General features: G+C 41.4%; 1 protein-coding gene and 1 long non-coding RNA gene across 8 annotated transcripts in view; one reads left to right on the forward strand and one right to left on the reverse strand.

Annotated features, from left to right (window-relative positions):
- Positions 1-22142, reverse strand: part of TENM4 (teneurin transmembrane protein 4) — a 1535416-nt gene that overhangs the window by 589268 nt on the left and 924006 nt on the right. For 4 of the 7 annotated variants that reach the window (XM_088159254.1, XM_088159253.1, XM_088159247.1 and 1 more), the window contains exon 8: positions 9551-9710. The gene's annotated coding sequence lies outside the window, so the exon portion shown is untranslated. Of the gene's footprint in view, positions 1-2186; positions 2326-9550; positions 9711-14332; positions 14611-22142 lie in introns of those variants that run through there. The other 3 variants (XM_088159250.1, XM_088159249.1, XM_088159251.1) reach the window with 3 other exon arrangements.
- Positions 1473-10843, forward strand: LOC148224723 (uncharacterized). The gene is made up of 4 exons (XR_015801302.1): positions 1473-2770; positions 3464-3522; positions 8806-8847; positions 10493-10843. It is a non-coding gene; the product is annotated as an uncharacterized LOC148224723 (long non-coding RNA).

Here is a 22142-nt window from a genome sequence, read left to right on the forward strand (position 1 = left end):
ACATACTCCTTGTTTTTTCCACCCAAGCCTATAAAAGTGCTACAGGCAGAGGCACTAAGTGGGAGGCGCCTGGCTCTGAAGAGGCCAATGAAATAAATTAAGCACAAATGAGTGGCTCAGCCCCAGGCTCCCGCAGCTGCCAGGGGAGAGGTTGGGGTTCCCGATGGCCAATGCCCAGCCCCTGCCGGAGCCGCGGTGCGGGTGGCATACGCGCACTGCTGCCGGGGTATAGGTGAATATATGCTCAGCCTTGGGTGTTGCAGGCACATATGGTGCACACGTTGGGAGCAGAGCACTTTCCATAGGAGGGGAGGGGCTATCCTTACTAGTAGGCAATTTTATTAGGGTCAGCGAAGCCGAAAGAAATGAGATTGGGATAGGCTGGGAGCTGCCAAGTTCCCCTGCCCAACTCCGGCTCCCCAGAGCAGGGAGCAGCACACTAACAACTTGCCAGGCTACAGCAGAAGTTTACCTATAAAAAGCACACAGACAACTTCCAACTTCAAACATTTGCTCTCATTTTATCATTTTATGGCCCTCCCTTCGCTTGGGACTTTTCTCAGGGGAAAAAAAAAAATGGAAAAGATGCCGTTGTAAATTCAAGGTGAGGCTTCACTGCAAAAAGTTACGGAGGAAGACAGGGTTGAGGCGGAGACACTAATTTTTAGTTCGATTCAGGAGTTTGCTGGTTTGCCTTGTTTATTTATTGTTTTTAAATCCTACGAAATTGAACTTTCCAGGAAAAACCATGAGCAAATGTATTCAAGATGTAGAAAGGTCTTGCCTGTCTATTCAATAAGCATTTAGTAATTTCTGTTTTGGCTGTATGAAAAATGTATTTCAGACTGTGTATCCTATAAAACAAGGCAGTGGCATAAATACGGTTTAATACGTTTTTTTGGTTGTTTTTTTGGGGTTTGTTTTTTGGATTTTTTTTCTGTTTTGGTTTGCTTTTGGGTTTTTTGTTTTGTTTTGTTTTTTGTTTTGTTTTTTTTTTTTTCCCCAAATCATGTGCTTACATGGTTGTAACCACTGTGAATTTCTAAGTGTGGTCATGCTAAGAAAGTAAATAAATACTGCCTTGTGGATACTTTTAGAGTTTGGAGTGGCTAATCATTATTTTTAAAAGATTTAGAATTTTCTTAACTACCACTTCTTTTGAAGTAAAACATCCCAGATATTTTACACTATATTTTCAATCAAAACAAATTCCAGGAAATAAATGCCCTTTGGTAGCAGCCTGGTTTCAGGTTCAACAGCCCAGATTTGTATTTGAGAATTCAAATTGCTGAGAATACGAGCAGGAGTCTGAACCACTGCATTTCTTCCAGGCACTCCAGCATCTTTTCTCCAACACCATACTATTTGGGTGATCTTTTAATCCTGGCAGGGCATGGCTGGAAGCAGGGCTTTAACATTTAATGCCTAAGAAACAGACTTGTCACTCAACTTGCAGTCAAGCGCATTTCTTTTTTTTTTTTTTTTTTTTTTTTTGCTTTTTGTCGGAGGCAAACCCACCTTTCCTTGGAAAATGCGAGACCCCATCCTCACCCCCGACTCTAGCACGGATCCAAATGTAAACATACGCACACACACACACACACTCCCACCACGCACCACCCTGCAGCAGGACAAGAGTATGGGGGGGTTCAGACAGAGCCAAAGGAGCCTTGTGAGCTGAGAAATACCAAGGCACTTCTTTCTTATTCTGTTTTTTTCTGCCTCCTCTCCTCCCTGCTTTTACTATTACATAAATAACACCGATTGATCTTAAAGCTGCATCCTTGCTCCAGTGCCTCCCAATCTGCACTGCTGCCTTCCCCCAGCACAGCCGCACCGCTCGGGATGCAGAGGGAAGGGTCGGGGAGGGGGAAGGCTGGATGGGAGAATCCACTCCAAACATACCCTGAAGCAAGGTTTTGGCAGTCTGGGGGTGTCTGATCCTCCCCGCCCCAGCCCGGAGCTTCCCGCAGCATCTTTGCGTCCCTCCGAATTGCTGCAAACTGTACGAGGGGAGGGCAGGGAGCTGGGCAGGAGGGAAGGATGGATGCTGGGGAGGGAAAGCCAGGAATTCAGGGAGCTTCGCCCCAGCCTGTGTGCTTGGCTGTTTGGTGGGAAGGGGGAAGGGAAAATTCAAGAGAGTCTATGGTATAAATACACTTTTCAGAGGAAAAAGAGAAGCTTACCATGTCTGCAGCTTCCCCCCACCGAAATGCCACTTCTCTGTCCAGCGATCCCAAAGTGGAAACTACGGGCAGGCACCGGAGCTCATCTCCGCAGGCAGCTCAGAGATTCACCGCTGCCACCCCCAAAAATCAAAATCAAAATAAATGAAAAAAAAAAAAAAAAAAAAAAAAGAACAACGACTGGTCCAGCTTCTTTCCTGACAGGAATCGTCCTGGTAGGACTGCCCAAAATAAGCAGCTGCAATCCAAAGGCTTTATTTAAAGCTTCCCCCCTCCTCCTCCCTCTCTCCGTGCCTCGCTCGCTCTCTCCCTCTCGCTGTTACACACAGAGAGAAAGAGAGACACACACAGGTTACATGAATGGGAGGCAGGAGCCGGCGCTCCCGGCTGGAATGACAGGCGCACATGCGGCTGGCGGCTGCCCACCCCAGCGGCGTGGGAACAGCTCGGACACGGCCTGAGGATGCGTGGAGAGGGGCACGGGTGGGAACAGGCATGGGCACGGCAGAGACATGGGGCCGGGGAGGACGCAGACACGGGCACGGCATGGACGTGGGACTGAGGAAAATATGGACGTGGGCACGGTCAGGATCATAGAATAGACATGGGCCAGGGATGCACATAGACACGGGCATGGCATGGGCATGGGGAGGACACAGACTTTGGCATGAGATGGGAATAGGCACTGGCATGGGCATGATGCATGGATCAGGGGAGGACACAGACATAGGCATGGCATGGGAATTGGGAGAAGAGCATGGGCCTGAAGGGGATTTGGGCATGGAGAGGGGATGGACAGGGCTATGGGGAGAGGGTGGACCTGACGTGGGCATGGACAGATATATGAGATGGATCAAGTGTGTGGACATTAGAATGAGAAGGTAATAGGGGGAGGAGAGGATGTGCTTGGGTATGATAGGAATGGATTGGTCTTGAGCATGGAATAGGCATGGGGATGGGTTGGAATAGCATTGGCTTTAGCATGAGAATGGAATGGGGATCAGGATGGAGGCAAGAAGAAAGTGGAGATCTGCCTCAGGTGGTGCCTTCATGTCCTTGCTGTGGTGAACTTTCCTCTCTTCTTGGGGTCAGGTGGGCTCTAGTTTCAGCACACATCTGGAGGAGCAGGAAACCTCTGTTTCCCCCATGCCTCTAGTTAGGCAGCTTGCATAATGTCTTGCTTTTGGGGTCAGGGAGCATCATCCACAATGGTGTCAGGAGATGACATCACTATCATTATCAGTTACTATTACAATTTTTTAAACTTTTTTTAACAGAATTGTGTTGTTTGATAATTAAAGTCAAAATCTCAGAAAGAAAGCCTGCAAGATTTAAGGTTAGTTCTTGAGGAGGAAGGTCAATGCTACCCGTTTCTGCCTTTTATTTGTTTGGGGGTGGGGGGGATTGTTTTGGTTTTATCTGTTTTAAAATTTTTTTTACAGTAGTGACAAGAATTTAGGGCTATTTAATGCTGCAATTCAAAATGCTCTGAAGAAAGAAAGGGTTATGGTGTTGCTAACTGTCAGGCCCTGCTACTGCTTCACTGCCTGACCTTGGGCATGTCCTCAATAACTTATCCCTGACAGGATATACCACCCATTGCCATTTACACTCAGCCTATCATTTTCTCATTCACCAAATAATCACATTTTTCTCTTTTGAGTCCCTCCTCAAAATTTACTCTTACAAAACTTTTCAGCAACAGTCTCTACAGGGCTTGTGTTGACATCACAAGTCTTGGAGTCACACTGGATTCAGCCCTAAAACCACATTGTAAGAGAAGTGCTGAACATAATGGGCTGCAGTACTTCATTCAGCACTTTGAGCTACATGGGAATCATCCTCTTCATGGCATACCTTTAAGTCAGCCAGGTGTGAGTCTGCTGTGGTCTGCCTTTTTCTCATGTCCTAAAATTTCTAGCTTTTGTGGGAAGCAAGAGGTCAGACATGTGTTTTATTCCAAATCCAGAAAACACAGTAAAAAGGCATACAGCAAATCAGAACATCATCCTAAAAGAGCAGAGTCCTCGACATAAAGATCTGCTTTGCAAAACAGCTGCTGCTGTTCACTGTTTTTGTTCAGACATTCATATTAAAAATGAAATATATTTGCATTGGCCTTATTACCTCTGGAATATATTCCACATCAGGAAACTAGACTCTAGACAAAGGTAATTTAGGTCTCCGGAAGGAAAAAGTTTAACTGAGAAATATATATATTGTTAGGAATAGACCTCATCTAAATTCAATGGTAATTGTATAAGCCTTTCAAAAATCATACAGTATGCAAGCTTCCAAAATTTCGGAACAAGAAACATTTCCATTTAAATGCCAAGAAGCAATTTTTCCTCTCTTGTTCAATACTAAATCAGTCACATGAGCAGTTTGCATTTGATTTTAGAAAGGAAATGGAACATCTTCTCTTCCAATTACATATAACTTTTTCTTTTTCTTGTTCTTAGTGCTCTTACAGTTTGTGTTACTTTCCTGCAGTTTTGAAACACTCAGTTGATGCACCCATTCACCCCAGATTTTTTTAACTCAAGTGACATTATTAAGAGAAAATCAGTAAACCCAAGTGGGGTTTATTTGAATGCTGTTTATTTGTATTCTGGCAGATAAATTCAAGTTTAACAGGTCAGCACTGCTTGTGTAATTGGCCTTTCTCTGTTAACAGAGCTAGACAATAATCTCCTGGAAGAAAAAAGAACAATAGTAATTTAATGGGAAAAAGCGACTTTGCTTAGGAAAATCCCACTCCTGCTTCAATTCACAGTGAATTGCTGTGGTCACAGAGGTGTGCTGCATACCAATTTGGAGAATATTTTCTGAAGATATACATCCAAAGTATCAGTGTTCATCAGCCTGCCACGTTGTGCCTGTGTCCTGCACCCCAGCAACTTTGCACTTTGCTCCTTGAGAACAGTGACCATTGAGTCCAGTTCTCTTCCACGTGGTGTTTGTGAAGAGTTTGTAAAGAAGCCAAATCTGTGGGACAAGAAGGTGAATGACAAGACTGATGCACGAGCCTGTTGGACCTTGTGTGCCAGAGAGCAAGGACAGCAAGTCCTGGAGCTGCCACTGCAATTAGCACTTAGTGCTCTGAATGCCTGCTTGTGTTTCCATGTTGACATTTGCTCCAACAAAACAATGAAAACACCTTTTGTAAAGTCCCCATTCATCAAGCAAAAAAGTAGCAACCTCTGGTGGTCAAAGGCTTCTTGCTGGCCAAGTTCAGCAGCAATTGGTTTGGTGAGCCCTTTGCCTTGGTGGAGACATCTCCTAAGGGGCTGCACTGCTTGACAGCCGCTACCAAAGATTTTAATTTTTTTTCTACGTCCAGGAGAATAATCCAGAGGGAAAACCCATATATTTTAATCAATGGAAGCGAAACCATTTGCCTTTCAAAGACTATAAAATACACACCCCAGGGTTCAATGCTCTTTTCTACTCCTCCAGAACATTCTTAAGGGGAAATCACTCTTTTCTTGATGAATGTGCAATTCAAATGTGGAAATATGCCATTCTTCATGCTTTCTCCATAGGGTGCAAAATGATTTCTGTAATTAAACCCTTTTTGCCAACATTTCCTGATGAGAATATATTTTTTGCTTTTTTTTTTCTTTCTTTCTTTTTTTTTTTTTAAACACAAGAGGAACAGCCATGTACAAAAGGGTTTTCAAAACCAGGTCTGGAGTGTTTGACCTTTAATCCTCTATTTGAATAAACTATTTTGTTTAAAAGGTGCATGAGGATGAGGATGAGGAACATGAGTAAAGGCTGCAGCTTAAGTTTCCAATCAGGCACCGCTGAAAGAAATGGCTGCAGGAGAAACAAAGGTATGGGTACCACTGCTAATATTAGTGCAGCTATTAGGGAATATGTTAGCACTGGGAACACACAGTCTTCAAGACACTTTAGCAGCCCCAAGTGTGTAACCAGGGTCCGTGTGGGGATCATGCTGAAATGTGTGCTACAGTGCTGCACTGGTTCCCATGGTAGCTAGATCAAAGAAATCCAGCTTCTCTGATACACATCCAACTGTGAGGGGCAGTGTAGACAAAATTGGAATCAATTAAGAAAAGCACCTGTGTGAGCTTTTGTAGGACTTGGACCTGAAGTCCACAACACATTGCTTGTCACCACAGCTTGGGCCATGTAATATACAGGGATCAGGAAATTGGAGAGAGATTTTAGCCTTCTTCGCAGCTAGGAGGTGAAACCCCATCCCTGTGTGATAGATGGCAGGGCTGAACCAGAGATGGATACAGAGCTGAATCCTGAAGTTCCCACTTTGAGTTATGTCTCTCTGACAAAGCTCTTGAACAATGTGGTGGAGCAGAAATCACTGGTGGTCTTTTTCAAAAGCAGGATTTCCCTCCTCTTTCTTCTCACTCCATGAATTCCTGCAACTCAGATCTGTCTGCATTGACTAGAGAGCTGTCTCCACTACTAGTACCATGAGATTATGTCCAGATTGGGGATGGAGAAATGTTATCATGTAGTGAATTACAGAATTATTAAGAATGGAAAAGACCAACTGCTGGCGCAGCACTGTCCAGTCCACCAGTAAACCATGTCCTCAAGTGCCACATCCACAAGTCTTTTGAACACTTTTGAGGATGGTGATTTCTCCACTTCCCTGGGCAGCCTGTTTCCATATCTGATCACTTCTCAGTGAAGAAATTTTTCCTAATATCTAGTCTAAACCTCCCTTGGCACAACCTGAGGACCTTTCCTCTCATCCTGAAGACTCTTTCCTTTTGTAAAGGTCTATCCTTTTATTAGCAGATTTTTAACAGGCTGCTAAAGGCTGGAGAGGGTCATTCTGTACTGACTGTGCCTTTTGTAGCATCTCAGTGGATCTTAAGTCTTGAGAAGAACAGAACTGAGCATCTACCCAACACACTGGGTCTTATACCCTTCCCTTCCTTCCTTGCAAAGCACCAATGTCTGTTGTTATACCTTGAAAACAAGGCATACGATGGAGCTGAGAGTCTGCTCTGACTGCTTACTCAGGAAAAGTTCCCATCAAATGAATTGGCCATTTGCCTGAGTGAATGTTGCAGGATTCGGCCCATATGCTTCTCAGCTCTTATATTTGCATAGTGCAGAATATGCTTACAGTACAGTGCCAATAAAACAAAACTATATACAGTTAAGCACAGAAAAACCAAGAGCACAGTTAATACCATTTACAAACAGCAGCTGAGCTCTGCAGCTGACATCCAGGCTTATAGACCATGCTCTGATGTGGGTAATATGCACAAGACAATTATTTATAGGCAGTTAGGTGGAAGGTCCTGTAAGCATCTAGGTCTCTATTCTTTCCCTAAGCCTATTACATTCTTTTCCCCTGTGCATTGTTTATATTTTAACTCTGTAAATATGTCCCTTTTTTCTTTCTTTTTTTAAAGTGTGGAAAACATTTCAGGAGGCCACTTCCATGGAAGACAATTGTTCTTGAATTAAGTGTTCTGGGACTGTGTAAACATACTGTATATACTATATTAAGTGAACTTCAAATGAGATGCTGGTTCATTCAGTCTACTGAAATAGAATGATGTCTCTCTTATCACCAGAAATTCCAGTGGTGTCTTAGGAAGAAGAAAGGTCTTCATCAAGAAGATGTAGATCATGGCAAGAATGGTATAAATTGCTCAGAGGATCAAATTGCAGCTTTTTAAAGACATATTTTCCTCCCTAAAAATCTAAAGCATGGATTTTTTTAAATACAGAGATAGGACAGAATATTCCTCAATTCACAGCACACGATAAAACAGCCATGAACAACTGTAATATAATACATCTTCAATACAATTGACCATAAGTATATTAGAAGAACCTCCAAAAAATAATTACCCTATTACCACACTGTGACTTCAGATCCAATTTTGTTCACCTCACTGTACAAAACAGATGGAATTTATGACTTTTATATTTTTAATAATAATGGAATGTTCAAGATTTGATATAGAAACCTGGCTACCAAGGTAATAGGTATATATAAGAACCTATTTAGAATAGCTGTGTGAATAGGAATTGCCATTAAATTACAATGAAATACTGGAGCATATCAAACAATATAAAATAAAACTTAGATGGCCAATCTGCAACCTTATGCAAGCCATAACCTCATTATGAAGAAGACTTTTCTCCTGATGAAGTCTTCTTGTTTAGATGCATGTGTGATATTTCTTAGTTCTCCAATAAGGCCACATATCTAGACTAACTTTGTGATCACTCCAGATTTACACCTGTGCAATAGCAAAATTCATAATAATAGTCCCATTCATATGCTAGATGCTCTTGGGAAATGAAAAGCCTGTTATTTCAATCATAGAGAGTCTAGGTCTTACTAAAAACACCGATCTGGAGACATCTTTGCCCTTCAGAGAATAACACCAAAGCCAGCAGAATAAAGCCCCCACTTCCCCAGTACCTTCACCTCTGGTATTTCCTTTTCATGTGTTGAACCAAACATTGACTCCTGAGATAGAAAAGTACCCACATTATTGTATGATAACACAGAAAAAGGTAATCTTGTGGCATTGACACAGCAGATTTGAGTGCAATGACTGGTTCTGATACACATTTCCAATCCTTGTTAACTTTTTAGGACTCAACCCTGAGCCTGTCTCACTGAATCCTCATCAGAACAGTAAGTAGCATCAATATTCCCTGCCTCCTGCCAGGCTACCTCCATCAGCTGACACGTCACCACTCACAAGCAGGGAGGGATTGAGCTCTGCTTCCACTTTCTGCCCTGTCCTCCAGATAAATCGTGTTAGTTTACTGGCAAAATTTAGTTTTTATTATTATTTGCACTTCAGAGTAAATATGGATATGGAAGAATAAGCTGAAATATATGCCTTTTGCATCCTTAATAACAGCATGGCCTCTCCTTAGCTACATGACAATTCCCTAACACTTCATTTAACAGTGGCAATTTATCATGTCTGCTGTACCACAGTGAAGTAGTTCAGTATCCCCAATTTACAAGAGGTGCTGTTCTCTGTGCCTATTTGTACTGCTTATTTCAAGACAGACCAACAGACTGAGTGCTGGCGTTCAGCTTGGAAAATCCAGATTCAATTCCCCGGAGTAGCAAAAAAACTGTCTAGGCTTCAGTATCCTCTGTATAATAAACAGATAAAAAATAGTTCCTCTCTTTATCAGATATTGTGAGGGTAAGTGCATTAAAGACTGCGAGTCCCACCAGCACTCCAATAGCCATAATTATCTCAAATAGATACGTGCAGTGCAAGTACAGTGATATTTAATATGTACCCTGTGAGTATAAACCACGAGTCAGGGCTGATAGGAACACAAGCCATGCCTAAGGAGTTACAAATGCTGCTTACCTGTATGCTCTTCCCTGGCTCAGGCTCCATGGAAGTTTGTGTGTTGGAAACCAGTTTCGGCTCTCAGTGGTGATGGAGCGCGGCTGCTCAAGTCAGTGGATTTATTTCAGTCGCACACTCCTGGAGGCAGGGGCCCATTGTCTGGGCTGAGACACTCAATCTGGAAGGGAAAGAATAAAAGGGCTCCAGTGTGTAAAGTCATTCATTACAATCTGGAATGAACAAGGAAATCAGTGGGGTTGCTGGAGGTTAAGCAAGGGCAGAAATTGGTCTTTTATCATTGAAATGCCATAGGAAAAAAAAAATTACACAAAGTAAGGGATCTAATCCTGCACATCTCTACTTGCATCTCTTGCCTTTATTCATTGCAAAGGGTCAAAGAGAAACAATCATGTACATTTGCAGGACCAGATGTTAAATGCATTTATAACAGAATTTCATAAGCAAGCCACTTCTTTTTCCTTGGATAGAACTCCAATGAAATTTTGATACGACCTTTATATACTTTCAGATAAAATAAGATTATTTGGATTGCCATCCTACATAAGTAAATTTTCTACTGTTACTTCAAACTCAAAGGCATGAGAATATGCTTCAGAAGTCAGCAAATATTTTTGAAGATTGGCTCTGGTGTTCTTTTAAGAGGAACTTTTGTAGTGAAAGAAAAGTAAAAGGATTGATTACAAAGCTTTCCGTACTGAAGGTGCATTATTTTACTGGAAAGTGTGGAGTGAGAGTTGTTCTGAAAAGCTACAACAGCATCTGTGCTTATTTTATTGTGCTAGTTACCCTTGGCTATGATAACTTTATGCACAGCATCAAAATCATGAGATGTTTTCATCGCTATCCTGCAATTTAAATAAAACTGTGAGCAACACAATTGTTTTCAAAAATGCAGTAATTGACATTACTTTTTGAAACTTTTTACTCTCTCCATTTCAGGACTGCCTGTGTTGCAGTAAGCATCCACAACCCAAAGTCCAGGCTTCAGATGAATACAGCTGTGGGGACAACTCAAAGCACGCTTGCTGAGCAACAAGTTTTTTTTAGCAGGAAATTGGGTTCAACCAAGAGTTCCCACCCACTTTCCTGGCAGGAATTCCATAACCTCTGGAGCTATGTTTTATTCATATATCAATTCTACACATAATAATCCTCTGAGTTAAGGCATTTCACCTTTCAGTTCCTTTATGCTCCCCACCTCACATGGTGGCTCACTGTGGGACCGAAGATGCTACGAAGGAAGGATGTTACAAAAATTACCATCTAATAAAAGAAAATGACTAAATAAAACAGGTGGCTGATTCTATGTGCTTAATTATGGCTACTCAATTATGAGTCTGAGACCAGTCCAAAACCTGTGCTAGTGTGCCACTACTACTAAACCCCAGAGAAGGGTTGCAGAGGTAAAATACCCTGCCCATGGAATTGGGGTTGGAACTAGATGTTCTTTAAGCTCCCTTCCAATCCAAGCCATTCTATGTATCTATGAATTTTTGCTGTAGCATTTTCATATTTAGTGATTATAGATTTCGAAAATGAGGTTAAGTGGTGGGGTTTAGGACTCAGTAAGCAGTACATTTAAAACCAGTCTTTTTTCTTATTTGAAATCCCCAGACATAGACTATGTAGTCTGTTAGACCTGATCATGCCTGATCCAGCAATTTTCAGAGTGCAACTGTGTCAGAGGATGCACTCAAATAATTTTCAGGGTAAGGGACTACAAGCTTAATATGCTACTTTCATTTACCCTATTGGGCTGGGTAAAGAAAACATCAGAAAATCTTTCACGAGCCTATTGGGTGAGATTAGGAAAGGCCACATGAATGCCTTTAAATGACAATACACAAAGGACTAATGGAGCTAGTGACAAATCTGACTTCTTTTCCTTTTTGCTTTTGAATCTATAGCTATGCCAGTCTGCTGTGGGTTTACTTGCGACAGAGCAGGACTTAAACTCACACCTGCAAAGCCAAATAAGTTACTTCCCTTACTGGTCCTCTGCATCTCTCTGCAGGAGTGTCTGACACATGACATCTGTTAATGAGGGTTACAATCCCCCCTGTCCATCCTATAGCCCTGTACTAGTAGTGCTTAGACCCAATGGCCCCTTTTCCTAAGGAAATAAGGCTTTTATAGGAGTGCTGTCTGTCCATCTGGCTCTCCATCTGTCAATCCTGCGCCCAGCAATATATTCTGAACCTGGTGACTAATTTCACCCCATTCTCTAGAGAGGTAAAAGCTGAAAAGATATAAATATCCTACATACATTATGAAAATCAGTGGCGTGTGAGACGACGCCAAAGCAGAGCTCATGTGAGTGAAAGGCCGTGGTACAAGCTCGTTAGCTAATTGCTTGGCTTGGGCTGCCAGCTGGCCAGTCAGTACATGCCAACCAGCCAGCTCAGCTACCTGTGAGTGACTTCTTGGATCTTCACACGATGCACCTGGCAAGCCAGCAGAAGAGAGGAGACCTTTGTAGAGGGAGTAGGTGTGCACAGGGATAGACAAAAATGGGAAAGAAGACATGCCAAAGGCTGTGGTCAAAGAGAAAATGGTGTTATTGATGGGGGGAGGAGAAAAGTTGGAGGGTGATTTTGTGTGGAGGAAGATATGATTTAAGATGTTAATAGAGTGACTTGGTGGTTCATCCTATCTTGAAGGACAGGGTTCGACTTTATATCTTGAGTGAGAACTTTCCTTCCCTTTTATCTTCAGTGCTTAAAAACAACCACTCTATTAAAAGTAAGGGTCCTTATAATTCTGTACCTTGTTGCAGATGGTTGCAATTAAGGAAAAAGCAAAAAAAAGAGGACACAAGCAGAAAACAGCTTTTGGAATGAGCTGTATTATTCCCTCTCCACAGCTAATAAACAGACACACCAGAAGACAAACTGGATTTCAAAAGTTCAATTTAAAATGCTCTCAGTAAAGGCATACAGTAAATTTGCCACAGTGTCAAAGCCAGAGCATCCAGTCTCCAGATCTCTGGTGCTGGAATTTCCCGGGTGTACGTGGCAGCAGAGTTGCTCTGCTCACCTCTGTGTTCAGCTGACAGATGCTGTGTTCGGGTGTGAATTACTGCCCTTGTTCTGTCAGTGTAGAATGAAACCCTACTTCTGGCTTGGTTCTGCCATCAGTTAAACAGATCCTACTGCCGCTCCTCTTTCAAGTACATTTTGGCATTATTTAGTGCCATTTCACTGCCAGAACACTTGGTTTTCCCCATTCCCCTGCTCCCTTATCCCCTACATTCCTTTCTGGTTTTGATGCATGTTCAACCACAGCCTAAGAGATAAAGAACAAACATTCAGAACAGACAGCCTCCTAAAAAATCAGCTGAATTCAGGATTCCTAGTGTCAGAAGATAAGGTGCCCGGGCTAACCTACTGATAAAGTATGTGGTAAGCAAACCCTGTGATCTACACAGATAGCTTAAGCTTCTGCAGTGCTAATTACTATTACAACCTTAAGCTAATATTTGAGCCTTTCTTTTGAGCAAGGATGTGTAACAATTAGATTACAGGATTTGGAGCATTACAAAGAGAGATAAAAGCAGCAGTTTCGCCATGGTATGTGGTATTTTGTTTGCATAGAGATAATAGCAGTGATGATAATAATAATTTAATAACAACTATTCTATTCAGGTCCAAATTCTGATCTCAGGTGCATCAGACCTGCAACAGAATTATCCTGAATTCATTTGGATTGAGGCATGCAGATCTCTAGTCAGAGACCATTTGGAAGTGAATTGCTCTGGAGAGTCCAGCATGGTGTACGATGAGTTCTAGCTACTCACAGCAGTAAACAGTGAGCCAATATTTCCAAAGAATGACCTGAGACTGAATATTTCTCTTCACTTCTGCCCTGAGCATTGCTGTGAACTCTGATGGAGCTCTATTGCACCCTGATCCTGATGACAGCTCCAGCAATGAAAGGGACCTCTGTATTTTTGGTCTCTGCCACCCTTATGGTTTCCTGTCTCCCCACTCCACAAGAATATGCATATGTAAAAGCACAATATGCTTGAATACAGTGGTAATGCATAGGGAAAAGCCAAACAACAGTTTACTCTAGCTGTGTGCCAGATTTAATACATGTTATGTTTTAATGTGCCTAGGACATCCTCTTTAGAACTTTCTACAGTGTACTAAAAAGAAAAGGCATCTTTTCTGCATGATACTTGGGCATGTTTTTCTATGTCTCACTGGTTTTTTAATTTTATTTTTTCTCCTAGGCACCCAAGGGGAAAAAAAAATCACCCCATGTCCATGACAACAGACAGCTCTTCTGATGAACCATAAAATTCCTTGCCTCAGAGATAAGTCAGCTCATACAAATGAGCATTTGGCCCCTGAAATTTTTTTGCTGCTGAGATCATAGAAAATACATGACAAAAACACCCTTTGCCAAAAATTGAAATCAAGATTTGCCTCTGCTTTGGAGACGAAAATCAAACTACCTAGCTATGACAGTTTTTCAAGTATTTGCCACCATTTCCTGTAAGACAGAATCAGTCACACAGAGCAAAGCTAATGTGTATATCCACTCAGGAATATTATAGCATTGAAAAATAAACCTATCTCCTAGCAGTAGATTTAAAGAAACTCTCAGCTGAAAATCTGGTCCCAGAGTCAGTCACAAGCAGCAAACAAGCAAGGCAATTAACTGAAAAAAGACAAGGGCATGTTTTAGCAAGCCCTCATTCCACTTTTAGTCTATCATAAGTATATAGGAAACCTAAAAGCAGGCAAGGTAGCCAGATAGGATAATTTTCCTTACCCATGGGCACCAGGGTCTTTTCAGAGAGCTGGATCTCGCAGACAGTCAATACTTGGTTGAAAACTTGAAAAACAGGTTTTAAGCAAAAACTCTTCTGAGAATTAGATCCAGACTCAAGAGGCTGAAAGCATCACTCGAAACAGCCAGTTTAATTTATTCAAAGAAAAGCCACATAGCTCAAGGACAGGTAAGTAGGTAAATAAGCCATTGTCAGCCCCTTCTTGGCAAAGAAAGGTACCATGAAAAGCCTGCATTAAAGGAGAGCTCTGCGTGGGAAATGAAGGAGCCTCAGGTACAGACATTTGATTTATTTTTTTCAGAGTGTGGCACAGGGGAGCGTGCACTGGCTCAACCTGTTGTAATCTAACATGTGGGTTGCTAGTTGTTGCGATGATATTGCAGCAGCCTCTTCATTAAAGGAGCTGTGTCTTTAGCAGCAATGATTAGTTTTCTACTTATAAAATCAAGACATTGTCACTGTGCTATTGCTCTCTGTTGCTCTTCCCCCTTTACCACCCTTTTTTTTCTTGCTTTCTTTCTCATAGTGAGCAGGAAGGAATGCAGAGAAAGATGGATAGGGACTATATGTTTCTTATTTGCTCAGCTGACAATCCTTTTGCTACTTCATTTCACTTTAATAGGATCTTCTTGTTACCCACCTACTGTATCTCAGCGTGGAAAATCCCGGCATCAAAAGGTTGAAAGCTGGAGGCAAAACTTGCCTCCCTGCAGCTCTAGATGAGGTGAGGATGAGACAAAGTCATCTGGTTGCTTTGCAAACAGTATTAAGGCAGTTCAAGGAAGTGTAGGTAAAGGACATTATCTTCCCCATGAATTAATCTCCAGCAGGCTTTTGCTTTTTCCAAAGGCAGAGAGGATGAGAGAAGAGTCACATGTATTTAAGAGGTGCAAAATTGTCAAGGAGAAGTGGTCAAATGATTTCTTCCGTATGAGATACCAGTGTGTTTCTGTTCAGCTTTTGTGGGGGTGTGTGTGTGTGTGTTTGTCCAAAAAAGGACCCTGTGACAGAAAGACGTGTGACAAACAAAAGAAGAAGAGAGTGGAAATTGTGCCTGGGCAGCCTCCAGCTCTGTGTTGGTTATATCCGAGTGTGCATCTGTGTGGGGATTCACTTCTAGGCAGCCCCGGGACCACCTGCACAAGTCCCAAGCAAGTTCCTCTGCCATATCTACTGATGAGTTTCAGGAAAAGGCAGCCCTGGTTTAAAATAGCCTCTGGAATATAATAGTAAAACCTTACACTTAAAACCAAAACAGCTTTTGGAGCTTTAGCTTCACCTCTATTTCCCAGCAGTTACTCTGGGCTTTAAAATCCAGTGTCTCATGTGAAGTCTCATTGCAGGGGGGGGTGTTACTGAGAGTTGGATGGGAGACGCCTCCTTTCTTGGTCTCGGGGAAATCGCGGGTAAGATCAATGTGACAAAGAACCAAAGGGGATTAAATCAGGCATTTGTGTTGGCAAGGGGAATGAGGCAGGTTGAGGGGGGGTGGAATTTCAGCTCTGCAAACACCAGAGCTGACATTTCTGCTGTCTGCTCTGCGCAGCAGAGCACGCAGCACGCTGGGAAGCGTGTGTGTACCACTTCCCTCTGCTGGAGGCAGCTCAGACTGTTACCTGCCTCCCTCCATCCCACAGTATTGCTACAGGTACTAAAAATGCTCCAACCCCTATCATCTGGCACAGCAGCGATAATGAAGTGGCTACAAATCCTTTCAGTAACTTCCATTTATACAAAAGTCTCAGTGCTGACTGCGGGGCGGAACACAGCAGCTCTTCCAGCACAGAGGAAAAACAGGATGAGAGGAAAGGAACGTGTTTTGCAGAGATTGTTTAAACTGACACATTGTGAAAGGAGCCAGAATACCACAGCCTGGACATGTAACACTTCTCGAAAGAAGAATGAACTGTCTGATTGCTCACAGCTTTGCACAGCCACGCAGAGCCTCCCCCCGCTCCAACACTGCCGCTCCGGTTAGGGAGTGCTTTGGGGCTGTTTAATGCACTGGTGTCCGTATAACCAGGCTCTGACCGAGTTTGTTTCGGAGCTTGTGCAAGATCACAGGTCAAGGCAATGTGGGGGACTGAATTTATTAGTGGAGAGGAAAAGAACCTGTCTGCAAGCTGTCTCCCCTGTTCACCTCTTGCATCATCTTCAGGTGTTAAAATATCTAATATAATATTGTGACATTAATATGTCTCCTCATCTAATCCCTTACTTAGAGATTGTGAACATCTGTGGTTTTATGCCCAAGGTCGACTATAGGCTGTAGAAATGGGCAGCTCAGATGGAAATGAATATTTTTTTCTCTTGAGTACGCAGAACATTTCCTAATGTTTAATATTTTATATTTGCCCTTAGATATGTCCTAATGATGTTCTCCAGTAGCCTTGTGGGACCAGCCCCAGCTGGACCAGTCCCAGCAAGACCAGGTTGGATGGAGTTTTGAGCAAGCTGGTCTAGTGGAAGATTCCCTGCCCATGAGATGGGTTGAAATGAGATGATCTTTATGGTCCCCTTCCATCCCAAACCATTCTGTGATTCTTTATTCCATGATCACCATTCCAGTAAGGCCACTGAATGCCACAGGCTTTAGGAGTACAGGTTGTGTGAAAGTCCTGGAGTGCCAGAGGGGGTTTGATACTCTGCCATTTTGCTGATTCCAGCCTTGTCATTATTGTCCCATGAGAGCTCTTGTAAGAGGAATCACAATCTAGTAGCTCTTTGCCATCAATACACTAAACTCTATAAAGTTTTTTTAAAAAAACCAGAGTGCCACTGCAGGAGGACACAAACATGTTACACAACAATTTACAGTGCAAGAAGAAAACACTATATTTCTTACAAAGATGTTGTCCAATAGAACATGAAAAAAAGAAGTAGAGTTTTTGTTTTGTGCAAGAAATGTTCTTGTTTACCTACCATTTTGCTCGGATAAACTGATTTTGTAAAGGATGTGTATTACCCCTAGCTTTCCTGCCATCCCAGTGGCATGGTAGATCATGCTACCTCCTCAGTCACAGTCACTCACACCTCTGTTGAAACAAGTTTGCTCTGTGATTCATACTGAATCTTAGTTGTAAATCCAGCCTCAGTTAAACAAATCAACAAATAACTCTTTAGTAAGAAAAATAGGGAATGAGTAAATATGGAGAGATTCCATCAGTTCATTACTTATTTATTTTTTTTAAGGGGAAAAGGATGTCAATGCCTCACAGACTGAATGATGGCACCCATCTATGCCAACCGAGATGCTTGCTGCAAGCAGGAGCTTATTTTTGTTAAATAAAATAGCAAATAAAGCTGTAAATAATAAAAAAAGAAGTTTTCTGTATCTTATATGTGTATCTACACTGGCATTTAACTTTGCATCAGATGGGTACTATTGAGCACCCAAATTTGTTTATAGCATTTCAGAATTTCTACAGAGACTAGAGGGTTAAATTAGTAGGACAGGTCTTTTTACGATTATGGAAAAAGACAGCTGAGAGAGAGACTAAAACCATTGTATATCAAGATATTACTAGATGTCAATGCAGAATTCTTCCTAAAGATCTGTGGCACAGACAGGAGCTGTCATACAAATGATACCAAATAAAAATGGAAAAATTAGTGAAGAACATGATCTAAGTACTGTCCCTCCAGTTAAATGCCTAACACTTGAATTTGGAGACATTTCATTATGACTGTTGTGTAAAACAAAAAATATGGGTTATTTTTATTAGCTCCCATTGGCAAATAATTACTAAATTTATCCCATGTATAACTGCACTGAAGTCAAAACTGAGTTTAGCCTGTAGTGGCCACTCATGTCTTTGAGATTTTAATCTCTTTGGAAGTGCAAAAAATTTGGTTTCCACTTTTGTATCAAATCAATGGCATCCTCCATAGGCACTTCTTTATTCATATTTCAAAACAACAACAAAAAGAAATAAAGACACAAGGAAGAAGGGGAAAAAAAGAAAAAAGAAGATAAAAAGATGGAAAGGAAAAGGGAAAACAAAAAAAGGAAAAAAAGAGAAGGAATAGGGGAAAAGGAAAATATAAAGGAAATCAAGGGGGAAAATAAAAAGACAGAGAAAGATGTAACTGGAATGTTTTAAGACGTGTATTAAAAGGACTACTCTCTAAATGAATAGGAAGCAACATATTTTCTTCTGTCTTTCTTCCTTCTGATAAGAAAATTCTGATTTCCTTACTTCAAGCAAGGAAAGATAACTAAATGAATGAGCACACTGGTCACAGTAAAGATGCTTTAATTCCAACAACATTTGATCTCTGTCTAATATTCCTGATTATCTCCACCCGTATGAAGTACTCTGGCAATGAATGTCCCTGAAGGTAGGGTATGGTTAAATATAAATCTCTCTAACTGACTTTTAAAACGATTTCCATCCTGCTTTTTCAAGCATTCTCTGTCGCTGCCACTCTCCTTTCACCAGAAAAAAAAAAAAATCAGACCCATAAACAAAATCAGAAAGGGGGAAATCACTTTGAGGGTGATTTCCTGTGCAAAGGGAATGAAAAGGAGAATACTTTTCCCTCTCATTAGAGGAACTGCCTGTAGTAGGGTGAGCCTGAGCAAGGACAGTGATGGAGGGAGAGACCTGAGGCAAATCAAGATCTGGACCAAAAGCTTTCCAGGGATTGTCACATTTGGCTGAGGACAGAATAGTTTGGCAGGGCTACAGCCAGTCTATCAGCCTGCTGGAAAAAGAATGGAGACATGAGGCTTATGAGGGAGGAAACACTGACCTTAATTTTGTTTCCAAAGATGCTATTTTTTCCTTAAGTTGAAAATAAAATAAAATAATAAAATAAATAACTCAAAACAAACAACAAAACAAACCCAAAAATATGTAGTATGTTTTTGTAAAGGTGCAATACAAAATTAGATAATGTGTGTAATTTAGTAACAGGTGGAAACTATTGTGGTCTGTATCTGTTAATGCACAGTCTGAGTGGTACTCCAGCCTCCATTGCCCCTTTCCACAGCTCTCACAGGGCTCTGAACAGAGAGTGACACGGTGAAGTTTGAGCTCTTAGACAAGGCACTGCTGAACCTCAGTATCCCTCATCCATCCAAGTTAATTAATAAATGTTTTCTGCAGCTTTCACAGGTCTATGCTATCCAGTGCTAGGAAGAAGGCTAATTTTGTTAAAATATTAAACACAAAATTTGGTTTTCCCACAGTGTTTTCACAAAAGCTTCAGCATTTGACTATCATCTTTATAAAGCTCTATCAGAGCTCAAGCTACAATAAATATTATGGAGCTAAATATTGCTTCACCATCCTTGTGGATTTTGGTTTTACATTGCAATAGGTGTAAGGTTCTCTTCAGAGTGTCCCTGTGAAGGACAGGGCTCTCTCTCCAGCTTTTTTTTATTCATCAGTGTCTTGTGCTTTGCTCTGTACAAATGTTTGCAGTGATTTGTAAGCAGTCTATGCAGAGGTACACCCAGCTGAGAGTTATTATTACACTCAGACAGCTTTATGCATTGACTGAAGATAAAATACACTCATCTCCTTAATACTATATATACACTTTCTCTATATATAACATTAAAATGTCCTTACTGACACTCTAACCATAGGAGTAGTAGCTTGCATTTATATTTATACTTATTTTTTTTCTTTGGACCTACCACAGTAGGTGAATGAAGATAGCTTTGTTTAGTTTTGTTCCAGACTATATAGTTTCTAATATTGCAGGGACACAGTGGTTCAGAGCATAACTCTTCAGATCAGGAGTCTGGACAACTGCTACTGAGCACTCAAGTCTTCTTAACTTCTTTGTAAACTGAGGAGAGCAGTGATTTGTAAAACTGCATTGAGATGTGCGTCAGGTAGATGCCAAGTGTGACTATAAATATAATTTGGTCAACTAAAGGGACTGGAGCCAAGCCCTTTCAGAAGCACATTTTTAAACCAAGGATGCTGAAAACCTCAGGCTTTCCTATTTAAGCTAGAATGCTTTCAAAGCTTGCCAGATCATCCACATAGAATTTGGATAGAGAATTCTAGAAAGAAGGAAATACTGTCAACCAGGCAGGTGACATTGTGCAAGCTCTCTGTGACCACTAAAATCAGGAATATACTTATTAAATATTATATCAGAGCTAAGATTGTTAGAAGATTGCATTCCTCATATAGCAGAGATCTAGAACTCCAAGAAGGGTTTTGAGCCATTAGTAAAAATAAGGGGAAATTTGTACTCATACACAGAAGAACAGTCCGGCAATTTTTCTTTCTCTCCATTACCACTGATCCCTGGTTTTAATGTCAATAATGCATGGTAACTGCAGCAGCTCTGCTAAGATTTCTGAAGGAAAGTCACTGCAGCCTATTGCAAAATCTCCTCCCTGTTCTCAAGGTTCAGTGACCCAAGGGTCAGAGCTGTTAATGTGGATTTCTACGCTGGTGCAGCCATAGTGTTAAATGACAAGGATGACAGTCTTGCTAATTTATGCAGGCACCGAAAAGAGAGCTAGCCCATAATTTTGTTATGTTTCCAGGGCTTGACTTTTGTTCTAAATGTCAACAGGGTGTGCAAATGCCATGCAAGTCTCCCTTAGGACTTGGCTCAAGCTCATATGCAGATACTTCTGAGAGTGTCTTGGATTCATGAACTTAAAAACTCAGCTTAAATATACAAAAATAAAACTAGTCGTGATAGACAATATAAAAATACTGTGTAAACTCCTGAGAACTTCTATACATTTGTGCATAGACGTGCACACATAGGTACACAAATTCACATATATATCCACACATACATTCTCTGCCCACAGGATTTCAAGATCAACTCATCGATCAATTTTAAACAGCCCAATTTACCCCCTTGGATTGTATTTGCAGCTGATTTACTGGTTGCCTCCATTTTTCTTTTAATTACTATGTTACAAATTTCTTAGAATGATAGTCCTGGAAGCTGTCTCCTCAAAAGAAAGAGCATATAAGCACTGTGAGAGGAAACTCTTCCAGACGATTCCAGCAGTGCACCTCAGCTTTTTTCTGCATAGAGATGCTTCAAGATGTGAAAGATCCGATGACACAAAGGTTCCTATGTAGATCCCTCCAGGGCATGGCAGTGCTGAATTGCTTGGCGGGGCTGAATGGAAATATCTGTGCAAAAAGCTGCCCTTGCACTTGCCCATGCAAGAAGAGGGCTTGTGTAGATCTTAACTGAGTGATGATCAGGAAGGAAGAGCCTGTTCTTGACTAGGATATAGGATATTTTAGAAGTGAGTGTTTTCCTGAACATGTGGAGGAGGTTAAAAGGTTTGATGAAGAGAAATTCCAGGCAGAGGATGTCTCTGAAGGTCTCTGTTCTTTTGGTGACATTCTCAGATAAATTTTCTTATCAGGAGAGTCTGGGAAGATTCGAGTGAAAAAGTAAAAAGAGCTGAGAGACAGTAGGAATAGCCTTAGAATCAGGCAATGCACAAAGGTGTGTGAACAAAGTGTAGGAGACCTGGCTCTTCATAAGTGTTTAGATTATCCAAATTCAATTTAATCTGTGGTATCTGATCATCATAGCAAGCTTCCTAGTAGCTCAGTTGGTTTGGTAGCTCTGACATGTTATCCCCTCTCTGCCAGATCTGGCATATGACAATTCTGCACATTAAGAATTCAATTATACATTTAGTAATAATTGCAAAATATTTATAAGACTGCACACACACAAATTATTTTCCACTTATGGAAAATAATTATTAAGACACCATTTATGATCATGAAAGCTAAAACGTTGCCATCCAACCACTACCACTACCACTACCACTATCTA

The sequence above is a fragment of the Sturnus vulgaris genome, chromosome 2 (assembly GCF_052056855.1).
Source record: "Sturnus vulgaris isolate bStuVul1 chromosome 2, bStuVul1.hap1, whole genome shotgun sequence".
NCBI classification, from domain to species: domain Eukaryota; kingdom Metazoa; phylum Chordata; class Aves; order Passeriformes; family Sturnidae; genus Sturnus; species Sturnus vulgaris.